The following is a 13,358-nucleotide window of genomic DNA, read 5'->3' on the forward strand; positions in this document are numbered from 1 at the left end:
AACCCAGGCTAGACAGGAGAACTATATAGCCACAAACCCTTACCTTGCAGGAGCACACACAAATGGAGGGACTGAGCCACTTCTTCTCTACAGCAAATTCATCCATGAGCTCTGTAGTCACACGTGTAGAAAAAGGATGGGAGAGGAGAGGAGAGGAGAGGAGAGGAGAGGAGAGGAGAGGAGAGGAGAGGAGAGGAGAGGAGAGGAGAGGAGAGGAGAGGAGAGGAGAGGAGAGGAGAGGAGAGGAGAGGAGAGGAGAGGAGAGGAGAGGATGCGGTAGGAATATTTTACTCTGTTCTTGTACTGCCTCAGTTTTACATCTGAACATAAGGATGGATAAGCTTCAGACAGTTTAGCATTCTCCATTAGTTCATGATCTCTTTTTCCTGGATCAATTTTGTGTAGTTATGAAGTCATGCAAGCTTTTCTTGATGAATTTTGTGCTTTACCAAAGACTAGTTCAGTGTGGCTAAACATATTCACTACATTCAATAAAACTGTGAAAATAAATGAGTGGAAAGGCTTGTCTTTATCCTCCTTCCATGGCATTGCTGTTTTTTTCCAGTGTTCTTTGGAGTGTACTCTTCAAAACCTTGTCCAAGCTGGTTATAAGTGTTTTTATTAAAAAAGAACGAACTGTATTAAGACATGATTTTGAGCAATGCTGGATAAACAGGAACTTTGCATCAAACCAGAGTTAATAAATGTTTATTTGTTTGAACCACTAGAACTCAGGAGCTCTGCTGTCAATTCACTCCTGATATTTATGAGCACAAAGAAATGGGAGATTCAGGTTTTCCAAAATCAGGAATGGATTCCCTCTGCATTACTTTTATAATACAGATTTGACATTTCCACAGCCTATTTCTCCTCAGGATAAAATATTTCACTATTACAACAGTCTGGCAGTGATATCTTTTTTCTCTCACAGTTTCCAAGTCAGCATCTTTACCCAGATAAACCTCTGCCAGTCTTACGTAGGTTTGTCTAGTATGAACACAATGTGATTCATGTGATTGCTTCAGTGTTTATAAGATTATTTTTATAACACTCTATAAGGATGAGATAAACCTCCACCAGAAGGTTCTAGTGTACCTCCTGACGTTTTATTTGACTCTTGTTCTGCTCACAGCTCTCACTGAACTATTTACAATGTTTTAGGTTTGGACTTGCCAAATCCTCATAGGGAACAACTAAAACCTCTCACTCTCTGATTTGCTGTATTGAAGCTGTAATAGGGCCTTCTAAGAAAGGCTCTGAAAGCCCTCAGGAAGGCTCCTGACAGTGATTCTGATCTCTCTTGGGACAAAGAAGCAGACTCCAAAGCCAGTACAATCTTTGCTACACACAGATGTGGAGAACAGGAGCTCCACCTGTCCTAACACCAAATGACAGGGAATAGGAATGGAAGCCAGACTGGGGACTCTGGGCAGAGCAAGAGAATACTCAGCAAGAGGATGCCACTCTCAGAAGTCTGTTTCAGACCAAGGTGGCAGTAAAGGGATACAGTAACTACAGTCATAACCCTAAGACAATAGCGGATAAAACATTAAAAGCATCCCAATAAATTGTAGCATAATGAGCCATTGGCTTCCAAGCCTGTCTGGAAAGCCCAGGACTTGCTCATCCCAATGTCCCATATGACCTCTTGTGTCACCACAGTTCACTTGGCAGAACTGAACACATGAACACTCCCTGCTCTCCCATGGCACAAAGGTCTGTGCTCCATTCACTGCCAGTGACTTCTTGCTCCAAGGCACTGGTTGGAAACAGCTGAGGAGACTTCCACAAAGCTTAAAATCTACCTCCATCCTATGTAGTGAGTGCTGAAGAGTACAAATGCACTTACTGTCACAAAACAGATTTTGTTTCATTTTTCTGCAGAAAAGAATTACCTCTCCCAAATCTTTTACCCTTTAAGAACTCAGACATATAATGAAAGCCATGAGTCACCTGAGCTACTCTAGTCAGACTAATGTAACTGCAGCTTGATAAAGGTGTAGCAATGAAAAGACTCACAATCATAAACATTTTTGTCACCTCAGTATCTCCTGTGAATGAGGAAAAATCACAGTCTTAACATCATGACTGGTATCAGTCTGTCTTATATCTGGGTTCAAGAGATATTGTCATAAAAGTTACACAACTGTCAGCCAACAATTATTCTTAACAGCAAATTTCATAAATTGTTGTTCTTCCATTCCTGGAAGCCTAGAACTTACATAGCTTCTCCTCATCTATTCCATGCAGTTTGAAGGATAATGGCACTCCATCTCTGCTTATAGATGCAACACCTGTAATTTTGCACAAAAACAAGCACAATATTAAAAGCATAAATTATTTTTCAGAAATCAATATGGACTATAAATGAAAGTTGGTGAAAAGAGAGCAAGTGTTCTGTGAAGATCATTAGCTTTCCATACTACTGCCTAATTAATTTAAAGCTGAAATTGAATTATCATACCTTAAAGAGCAGGTGATTTACTAAATACTTGCTTTTTTTTCCCCTGAATGAATCATACAGTCTTAGCATTGAAGGCATAATTTTAATGTAATGAAAATATCCTACACCAGTAACTATAGATCAGTGATAAAACAGGAAATCCTGCCTTTGCTGGCATGAGAAAGTAAATAAGTGAGACTATCCTCAGCCTAGCAATGTTTCCTCTCTGATACAGCTGAGAAGTTGTCTTGTGTTGGACTCAGTCTGGGATTAAACATGAGAGTTCAATTTCTAAAATTGTCAGTTGAGAACCTTTCAAACAACCTAAATCCATTTTGAAGTGCTGAAGGAAATACATGAAACAGAATCAAGCCATTCAGTGTTCACAAAACACAGCTGACTTAAAGCAAACTATATAACCTGTTGTGTGGGTGGACTTTTATCTAATGTCAGTTTAGTTAGCAAAGCTAAAAATATTAGCCAATACAAGGTTGGAGGCTGTCCTCTGAACAGATGCAGATGATAACCCTTGTGAGCTCAGCTGTCTGCTCCAATTGCCTTGCAAATGATAGTGTGTTTCCAGCACAAATTACAGGAATTTAGACAGTTTGTTTGTACAGACTGAAATTGCACAACTATACAATTCTGCACGCAAATACTGTGGAAACATGGTGGAGGCATCCTCGTTGGGGCTCTAAATATGAGTTACCGGGACTCTGTATAAATTCTTCCCAAATAAAATAATCCTTCCAATTTTGGGAAGTAACTATGGCCTAGCAATCTTTCTTTGTCCTTGGTACCACATATGCAGCAAAGGTCATTATCTTTCAGTCATTTATTTGCCACTTTACATTTAACCAAGTTGCTAACAGTTTCTGTCCACCTAATGAGGGCTTCAGAATACCAGTGCCATTTATTTTAAAGGCTCAGCTCCTGAAATCCTATGATCATCTCCCACACTTCTTTTACAAATGTAAAACACAGGGTATGCTAGTGTTTGATAGTAGTCTAAAGCTGATTTATGTGCTGAAGGCAGTCTTTCCTTCGCATCACAAAGCTCTACACAGGCTAATTCCCCCTGCTGCACAATTCAGCATCCTGATACAGCATGCATGTATATTTCACTATTCATACAGTATACAGCAGGTATATTTCAAGCTTTCATGACTCCACAGGGAAGCACATGAAATGAAAATCATCAAAGGAAGAGAGTAGATTCAACGAACCCTGCTTCTCTTATGGTTTTTGTGATATGGGGGCTAGGTTCATTAGTTCTGTACAGAATGCCTGATCTCTGCCATTGAGACAGGAGAGCAGCTTGGCTGCAAGCCCAGCCAGCCTCTCTACCTGCATTACTGCTGGCTCCTGCTGTCCTTAGGCCCTATGTCTCAGCCCTTCCCCTTCCAGAAGGGCTGTGGTGTCAGAAACTCCCCGTGACCGCCACTAAACATCACCGATGTGAAGCACTGGCACAAGGGCCAAGTGCCTGGCCCCTGCAGTCCCCCAAATCCTCCTCAACAGCATAGGATGACCCAGGGTGGAAAACTGAGTCCAAGACCCTGAGTAAGCAGAAAATTCCTTTAACACCAGGCTACTGGGCCGTTCATCAAATTTACCTACGTACTTCAGCAATACGTTCTCCAACCGTTTTAAATGCTTGTCAGAGCTGGATTATTTACGGTGTCCCGCCATTGTTCTTTTTAAAGACTTCTCTTAGCGTATTATTGATAGAGAGGTCAGACACTCTGAGGGGAGTGTAAGGGAAAGCATCCTGAGCGGAAAACAGGCTTAACGTTTTTTTTTATCTACGATTCGGCACGAAAGTTCTGTGTGGGTAATCTGAGGCGAGCAGTGCAGTGGGATTTACTCGTCAGCAATGTTAAACACAGGAGTATTCACAGTTCAGGGAGGCGCACACACCTTGATCCACATTTCATCGTGCAGATGCTCACACGGAGCAGGGAGGAGGCGGCTGGGGACCCCACCCTCTCGCGCACGGAGGTGATGCCATTGCGGCCGCTCCCCGCACGGGGCCCCGCAGGATTTCCTGCCACCGCAGCCCCTCAATTCCTGGAAACGCTCTCTCCCGAGGGCAGGAAGGGCGAGCGCGCCGCCGCCGCCGGCAGCCCCAGAGCCCCGTGAGGGGCGCGGCGACCCCCGGCCCCTCAGAGCAGAGCGGAGCGGCGCGCGCCCTTCCCGCCGCCGCCGCGCGCGCGCCGCTGTAACGGCCGCGGCAGCAGCGCCGCGTGCCGGGGCGCGCTCACGTGACGGCGCTGGTTGGCTGGGACGCGCGCGCCCGCTCCGCGCTGGGCACGGCACAGAACGGCACGGCACAAAACAGGACGGCACAGAACAGAACAGAACGGCACGGCAGAGAACGGCACGGCACCGCAGGGCGGGACGGCACCGCACCCGAGACACCGCACCGCCCTCCGCACCCCGCTGAGCGTCACTTGTGTCCTGTCCCCAGGCGGTCCCGCTCCGCCCTCAGGTGAGTGAGACGCTGCGGCCCCGGGGCGGGCGCGGGACGGGCAGACGCCGCCGCCGGTCGCTGTGGGTGACCCAGCGGGGCCGGGCGCTGTGGGAGCTGCGGCGGAGGAAGGAGCGGCGGGCGGCTGGGGCACCGCGGGGCTGGGACCGGCGGGCCGGGGGCGCTCCCCGTTCCAGGCCGGCTCCTGACAGGAGCCCCCGGCTCCCGCTCCAGGACGGACTCCGCACCTGCCCGCCTCGCCCTGATGTCCCGTTCCCTTCGGCGGTAAGGTCAGAAATGCTGACGGCTCGCTCGGGTGTCAGGCGGTCCTGCTGCATCGCTCCTGAGCCGTTCCATACCGTTAGACGTGTTCGCTGATTCCCTGGTTTCTCACGGTGCACGCAGGGCGCTGGGTATTTATCACTACATCTGGCATGACTTTTACAGAGGACTTCTGTACAAAATTCAGCTTGGCTAACTCCTGTTTGTGAAAACTAAACGGGCTAAACTAAATTCTCTTTGTATTTCACTTTCTGGGTATGGGTTTGGCGCATTTGCCATAGAAATGAAACTTTCTTCTAGTGTAGAATCTCCAGGCACTTTCTGCATGCACTTTGTTTGAAAAGCAATTTGCTGAATTAACATAGCATGCACAAAGATAACTTGAGTTGACATACTAGCAGCGTACCATCTATCTCGTGAGCAGAAATGGAATATTCCTGCCCTTAGGTTCCTTTTTAATCTTAAATTATTAATGGTCCTCTGCATAACAAGAATGAAATTTGTAATTGGTACAGAGTGCAAATGCATGTAGAGAGCTGGATACAGGAGGAGCTGGTTATAAAGAAGGACGTGCCTCCCTAAAGGAGCTAGCAGGAGAATGACGTTCAAGAGCTCTTTCCCTTCCTTGCAGTTGTTGAGAACCTCTGGGGAGAAGCAGGAGGCCATACCTAGCCCAACTGTTCTGCAGCTCTTGGAAAAAAGGGATGACAAAAGGGAAAACCTTTTCCCTATTTGGGGAGCATAGGAAAGCTGAGCTTTAGTTACTTGCACTTTCGTTTAGCAGCTGTTTAACTGAGTTGTTGGGGGTGCTCTTAAGATAGGGCTAGTGGCAGTCATAATATCCCATCCTCTTTTAGAACCTGATTGTCAACTTCACACCCAATGTTGTCATTTGTACTTAGTTAAATGGAAATATTTGTATCACACTTCATCATGTTGTTGTCTGTGTAATCAATACAGGAAAAAGTTCCTGTTTCTCTTAGAGATCCCAGAAAAAACATACCAAAACTGAACTAGAAAGGGCAAAACACTCGCATTTGCTGTGTATCCAGCAACATTAAAGGTTTGAATGTACGTTGAGAGGAAATGTTGGTTTAGGTATCAATGGGAAGTAACATTTCTACTGTCTGTTCAACCGTGTAATGTAGAGCAAGTGAGGTGTGTCATAGTAAAGATTACAACAGTGAACTAAGGTTCTGGTCTTTTTTCTACTTAAATTTCTCCCAGTATTTGAACTTTTAAATGCAAAAGTTTGAAGTGAGACCATATTAAGCAAGTGAGAAACATAAGGCTTAAAAGCGCTTTTCTTCCATGTAATCCCTCACGGTTTGTTGAAGAGACTTGGGGCAGATGTACCGTGAATTTGTGGTGTTACAGAAACTGAAACCAATGCACAGAGGTGATGGGCCAGTTAAAGGAAGCTTGTAAAAAAACTTGAGAGGATAAAATTCTGCAATATTGTTAGTTTGGTAATAATAATACTACTACTACTAATAATAATAGAAATCTCCAACAAACCAAACAAAACAGGAGTGGGGCAAAGACTGGATTAGCTAAGGCTTCTGAACAACACAAAGGTGAAGCTGAGGTGGATTTGAGGGAAAAACTGGGCTGAGATTTCTTGAGTTTTCTGTAGTGTCCATGTGTATGAGGAGTGTCTTGTCCATCACATAAGAGGCTTCTAAACCAGATTAGACGTGACTGTTGGACACAAGGAGTCATCCAGGGAGCCCAGTGTTCCACCTGGCCTCCCTTGTGATCCTTCTGGGCCTGGTTTGCACTGCAAATGTTTCACTTGCCAACCTGCAGCAGGTGTTCCTGTTCCTCACCTGCCTATTTAAAAGAAATCCCCCTGTTTGGAGAATTACACCATGCAAGTACATCCCTCAGTGAATTACTGTGTGTTCCAGCAGGTTTTAGTTTCCCTCAGCCCACGGTGACCTTGCTGCATGTCCTGCACACACAGTGTGCTCGTTGCTGTGGGTGAGCATTAGCTCAGGTACTGCCTGCCTGGGTGCAGAGCAGATGGGAGAGAGAAGGAAGTGCATTGCCACTGCCAGAGCTGATGCTTTCTCTGCAGGCACACAGGGTGAGGGTCACAGCAAGGCAGCTCTCTTCTGAGCTGTGAGCTCCTCCAGACTCTGGGAAGGAAGGTGCATGTAAGGTTTAGCTGCTGTGTTCCTCTGAGTGCAGATCATCATCACAGAGAGAGATCTGCCTCCACTACCATGGTAGGAGAGATGTTTGTATTTTGGAGTTGTAATAGGGTAGAACAATGCTAATTAAGAACTCAGCTATCTTCAAAACCAGAAAGTGGAAGACTGAGGGGCAGGGGGATGAAGGCCATAAACTTTTATCTATGAAGTGGAACTTTTAGGCTTATGCTTTAGTAATGATGAAAATCAGGTTTAGCTACATTTCTATCTGCTTACGTTCTTCAAACAACTGTTCTCACTTTACAGCAAAACAACGTAAAAAATACCCCAGCAAGCAGGAGAGTCTTAATGTGGCCTTTAATAGGACAATAACGTAAATGATTAATGATTGATGAAAAAGAATTGTGAATGAGCTTGTGGAAGGGCTTTACATGTCTGAGAGTAAGAAGGATCTTGATATATCCTTGGAGGTCATATCTGTAGATTTTAATGAGGGTGAAGCAGAGAAAGGCTGTTAGAAGCAAATGAGATCTCAGTAAAGTAAAAACATAGAAAGCTCTGTGTTTATGATCATATAAACCAGATGCCCTTTTTTTAGTTTGGTTTTTATGAAAAGAAATGTTCTGAAAGAAGCTGCAAGTAACTTCTGATCTGCCATCAATACTCAAGAAACAAGTAAACAGTTACAAATGGTACGGTATCACATAAGGTATCTATTTAAACACTTTTAGAGCCCTGAGTATGCTAATGTCACTAATTAATAATTTGGAGATCTGTTTAATTGTGGGTTAAAGCTGTTATTGTGGGGCTTACGAAGGGAGCTGTGTGGGCCTGCCTTGGAAGAAGTAAGGGTGAGCACAGTAGAAAAGATGGTGAGAAGATTCTCCACAGTAGTAGCTGCATGAAACATGGCAGTTCAGGAAGACTGATATGTCTTTGCCACTAAAATGCTTATTGATAAGTAGCAAAGGGAAAGGCAGGACTCTTAGAGGACATAAACATCATGCCTCTAGCTCTAGTGTCAATTCTTGTGGCTTGTCTATTCCACAAAGGTGGAATAAAGTGTTACTTCATTTTCTGTTTGCTCTCTCTTGTGTTGTGCTGGGTATCTAGAGAAGGTTATAACTTCTGTGAGAAATTAACTTCAGTCCTAAATTCAGTTCTGAAGTGATCCTGATAAGAAGGGAGAGTGCCCAGTGGGCCACTACTCTGTTCATTTGAAGACTCTGCATTTCACTGCTGCTATTCAAGCTGGCCTGAACCTCTGAAACCTACTTGTGCCCCTGAGCTTTGCTTTTGGGGCAGCATCTGAGGTGAAATCAATGTTATTCCCACCTTCGTTTCTTGGAAAACCTTCACCTTGCTCCTGGATGGGAACCAAGCCACAATAAAGTAGGCATTTACCAAACCCAGTGAAGGACATTTATAGTTAATTTCATTTGTTACCAAAGGGGGGAAGCAACACAGAATTCTCAGTTCATGTGTCATCAGGCTGTCAGCTCATATTTTAGAGTCTTGTCACCTTGAAGGTAGCCAAAAAATCCCTCCTCAGAGTCTGTTGCCTAAGAGAGAGGAGCTGTTTAACTGGGATACAGCAGTGTTAGCTTCTGACACCTAAGGTGGTTTGGGTTTTTTTTTAAATCTAAATCCATAAGGAAATTATTCATGAAAAAGCTTCATTTGACAGAGTTGTGTCAATCTCCAGTTATGCCCAAAAGCTCATCAAGCAACCCATGATTTCTTCACTGCATTGGAGCAAAGAGTTTTAGTGAAGATTCACAGTTTACCTGTTTGAAACTTCAAAAGACTGTTTTGTTGACCAAGCAGGCCTGTTTTTCAATATAAAATGCATCATAAAAGATGTTGTTGCTATTGCATGTGTTGTAATTTTAGGTTGAAAATAGTAAAGTTTATTCATTTTTTTTTTCCTTCTTTCCTCCTTAGGAGTGCCACGTTAAGAGAAAGACATGAAGTATTTTTAATGACATTCTGCTTTTGATCAAGCTGCTAAAAATGGATGTGAACATTTTCTCCTGTGAGGTAAGTATTGACAGGGAGAAATAAAAAAAAAAACTGGCTTGTTTCACTTAGTGTTGCCTGTTACCACTGCTCTTCTGACAGCAGCTTTTGGTCAAGTATTTTAGAGTTATAACATCTGTGTCTTGGCAAACTTTGTACCAAAAGTCTTAACTGAAAAGTCCTACAAATAATAGTTTCATTTACAGGATTAGTCAGCTTTGTTCTGATATTCCAGCAGATAAAAACAAATGTTGGTGTTGCAGGGTTGGTAATGAGCAGCTTCTGCACAGAGTAGCTTTTGACCCAATGTCAGGCTTTTTCCAAGCATCAAAGAAACGGAAGCTGCAAAGTCTGATTTTCAAGAGTGAATACTCACACAGACTAACTGCAGGTGCAGGAAATGAGCGAGATCCTGGGATGAAGGAAGAGTTTGCACCACAAACCTGCACTTTTCCATGCATCCAGGCAGCTTTCTCAGTTCCTGCACTAGGCAGCCTAGGGAAAAGTGGGGCTTTTGCCAGCCCGAGCTACAGGTGTATATTTATATTGCTTTTGTCAAGCATCACAGCCAGATCTTCACAGTTCCTGCGGTAAGTATGTAAGTTAGTTAAACCAAATACATGTCCTTAATTTAGGATCAGAGGAAATTCAGGTTGTAAGGAACCTCTGGAGATCATAGAGTCAAACCCTCTGGTCACAATTTGGAATAGTCAATGAAAGTAGGTTATTTTCATCCACTGGCCTTAGTCTGTTAGATGTTTAGAAGTATTAACAAAAGATGGATTTATAGCTTTCCATATGTATTAAATGTACATTATAATAGTGCAGATAGAGACATAAGACGCTACTAAAATTTGTCAGAAGGGAGAATGTTTTAATTAAGACAGGATTGCACAGGAATGGTCTATTTCTCTAAACAAAGGAAACAATAATTCTCTGATGTGTTCATTTCTTGCAATTGCAAATGAAACCTCTGCAGGTCAGCTAATACTGACCTAATGTCATACTGCATGTATTTTCAAGACGGGTTCCCTGCAAGAATTACCCCTTCCCAGGCATCTCTGGGGAATTGATTTATTTACTTCCTCTTGTAAGCCAAATTGCTTTCTCATAATAAAAGGAAGGGAAGTGAACATTGCTTATCCTGTCTGAAACATGTCACTGAAACATTTCCTCTGAAGTATAAATATTTGTTCATGGGAAAACATACTGACAATGTGAATAAAAATAAACATCTTGTCAGGAAGCTTAGGGAGCAATCTCCCCCCCGGGCTCTAAAAGTAAACACAAACCAAGCATCCCTCCTCCCCCTATCATTGTGTACTACCAAGCAGAACATTCTGTGAGCCCTCAGAGCAGCTACTTCCACTGTTTTGGCCAGGGAGGATTATACAATGAAGGGGTTAATCTTGTCAGGAGAAAGACATTTTTAGCATTCAGAGCCTCATAGGAGGGTCAATGAAGTGAAGAGACACTTGGTTTACTTTGGATTTATGCTTATCTCTATGTGCTTTGAATTGATCCCTCAAAATTGGTAATTTAATAGCTTTAATAGTTACATTAGTAATTTAATGAGCCCCTTTCAGGACATCATCAAAGACAAACATATACTTTGTGAATAAAAATAGAAGTCATTTTATAGGCAATGCAGTTCCTGAAAGCCAGTATACACTATTACACATATGCAAGTTGTGATTGTCATGGTTTAACCCCAGCCAGAAGCTAAGTACCATGTAGTTGCTTGCTTATGTACAAAAAGGTAAAACCTGTGGGCTAAGGACTGTTTAATAGTTGAAATAAAATATGATAATCATTGGAATTAAAAGGGAGAGAAAAGAAAGGGAGAGAAATAAACCCCCAGAAAAACAGATGGTGCACATGTGCTGGCTGAGACCCAGCAGCAATTGGCAGCTCCCAGTTGATTCCCCCAATTTATACACTGGACATGACCTTTTAGGGTATGGAATGTCCCTTTGGGCAGTTTGGGTCACCTGTCCTGCCCTGCTCCCCCTCAGCTTCTGGTGTACCTGCTCACTGGCAGAGCACTGAAATGTCTCAGTTTGGAGTGAGCACTACCAAGCAACACCTACAACACCCGTGCGTCATCAGCGTTCTCATAGTGAGTCCAAAACACAGCTCTGTACCAGCAACCAGGAGGAAAATTAACTCTAGTCCAGCTGAAACCAGGACAGTGATGCTATGAGTTATTTAATATGCATTGACTGATTTCACCATCAAAAAGTACCTATTGAGAGAAATGGCGCACCCAAGAATCCAAATTTCTCTTTTCACCTCTGCTCCCAGTGTCAAGCCTTGCTTCCCAGACTGTTTTAAAATGAATTTCCGAGTAACATGTATAGCTCATGTAGGTAAATTACAGAACAATATTCTCAGAAACTTGCTGTTTCCACACTTTTTCCTGTTGTTTCTCTGATTTGGTCTTACTTCTCAAAGTGAATATATCTGCAGGTCTGAAAAAAAGCTAACTTGTGGATGGGTATGTGCTTGAGTCAGAAAATGCTGCCTCTCTGGAAGGTGTGTCTTTGTAGAGGTGTTATTTACTCCTTAATATCCCAGTCAAAGCTTATTTGCTTTTGGGCTTCTGGGTCACTTGAGGTATTATGAGACAAGTAGTAGTAAATTTAGCTGTCTGGGTAAAGAAGCTACTGCTCTCTCAGAGATTAGTGTCTTCACAGTCAGTGGAATAAAATAGCTACTGCCTCTACAGTGCAATCTGGCACTTGAATATATCTGACAATTCAGAATGGTAAACACAAAGTTCTGGACTGTGCAAAGCCAGCAGAGGGGTGTGTGTGCAAAAGTAACCTTCAACAGAATTAAATTTGTCAGAGAAAATTTTAAATTTTAAAACTGCTTGAACTAGTTCTTCTCAGACTTATGACTGCTTATGACTAGAGATTAGAAACAAGGACTGCCTTGTGTGGGTGGTTCAGGTGTGAGAGGAAGGGCAGTGTTGCTGTTTGTTGCTTTTGATCTTTGTAATTAAATTTATGTTCTCTAGCAGTATTTATCATACTGTTGAAATCCATGTTTCTGACTTTTTCATGGGATTTGCTGTGCTTTACATAAAGATGAATGACTGTTTTTCACAACACCTATGTAGAATCAGGAACAATTTGTTATAGTAAGGTGAGAAAGAAGAAAGAAATTATGCAGTTCTGAAATGTCCATTAATTCAGGGAGCTTAAGAATCAAGGTACCCAACATAAGAAATCAAAGCTGGGATATAAAATCAGTGCTGTTACATCAGAATTCTTGCCAGCTGGAATTACCTGTCTCTCACACCTCTGGAAGCAAGGGCCTAGTACCCTCAAAATGAGGATTTGCAGTAACAAAAACATAGTATGGTACCAGTACCTGATCTTTAGCTGCTTTTTGTTTTCAGCTGCTTTCTCAGTGGTAGAATTTGCTTCTGCATGGTCTCCTAGATGTGCTCAGCATGGGCAGGCGTCCCAGTAATTGTCCTGAGCAACAGGTGCAGTTTACACTTGAGATGGATGTATGTATGGGGGTAAATAAGATTAATACCTTTATAGTTCTTCTCTTCTACTGTTACCCAGGAAAAGAACTCTTGCCTGACTCGGAAACAACTTTAAAAAAGTTTAAAAATAGAATGCTACATGTCTTGCTACTTTGTTGAAAGAGAAAAAATCCCTTCTAGTAGAATTTGTGGTGCTTTGGCAATATGACTTTCAGGCAATGAGTGGATGAGAAATTTCAAGGCACTAGAATATCTTTGATTTTGTTAAAGCTCCCTGGATGCCTGATTAGCTTCAAAACCACTGCAATGGCTGGTTCTAGTTTGTTTTTAATTTTACAAAGGTATAGTCTGTTCCTGACATATTTAAATGCTGCAGTTATAAGTGTAATTGGAAGGTGATGTCTTTTACTAAGCACTTTGCAAATTACACAGTATACACACACTCCTTTAAGTTCTTTGATTTGTGCCTAATCTGTAGTTCAAACG

General features: G+C 42.8%; 1 protein-coding gene across 2 annotated transcripts in view; it reads left to right on the plus strand.

Annotated features, from left to right (window-relative positions):
• Positions 1-4,783: 4,783 nt before the first annotated feature.
• RHOBTB1 (Rho related BTB domain containing 1) overlaps positions 4,784-13,358 on the plus strand; it is a 48,112-nt gene continuing 39,537 nt past the window's right edge. Inside the window, exons 1-2 of one of the 2 annotated variants that reach the window (XM_036386104.2) lie at positions 4,784-4,934; positions 9,296-9,391. The gene's annotated coding sequence lies outside the window, so the exon portion shown is untranslated. Of the gene's footprint in view, positions 4,935-5,305; positions 5,327-9,295; positions 9,392-13,358 lie in introns of those variants that run through there. The other variant, XM_036386105.1, reaches the window with a different exon arrangement.

This window comes from Molothrus ater, chromosome 8 (genome assembly GCF_012460135.2).
Source record: "Molothrus ater isolate BHLD 08-10-18 breed brown headed cowbird chromosome 8, BPBGC_Mater_1.1, whole genome shotgun sequence".
Lineage (NCBI taxonomy): Eukaryota > Metazoa > Chordata > Aves > Passeriformes > Icteridae > Molothrus > Molothrus ater.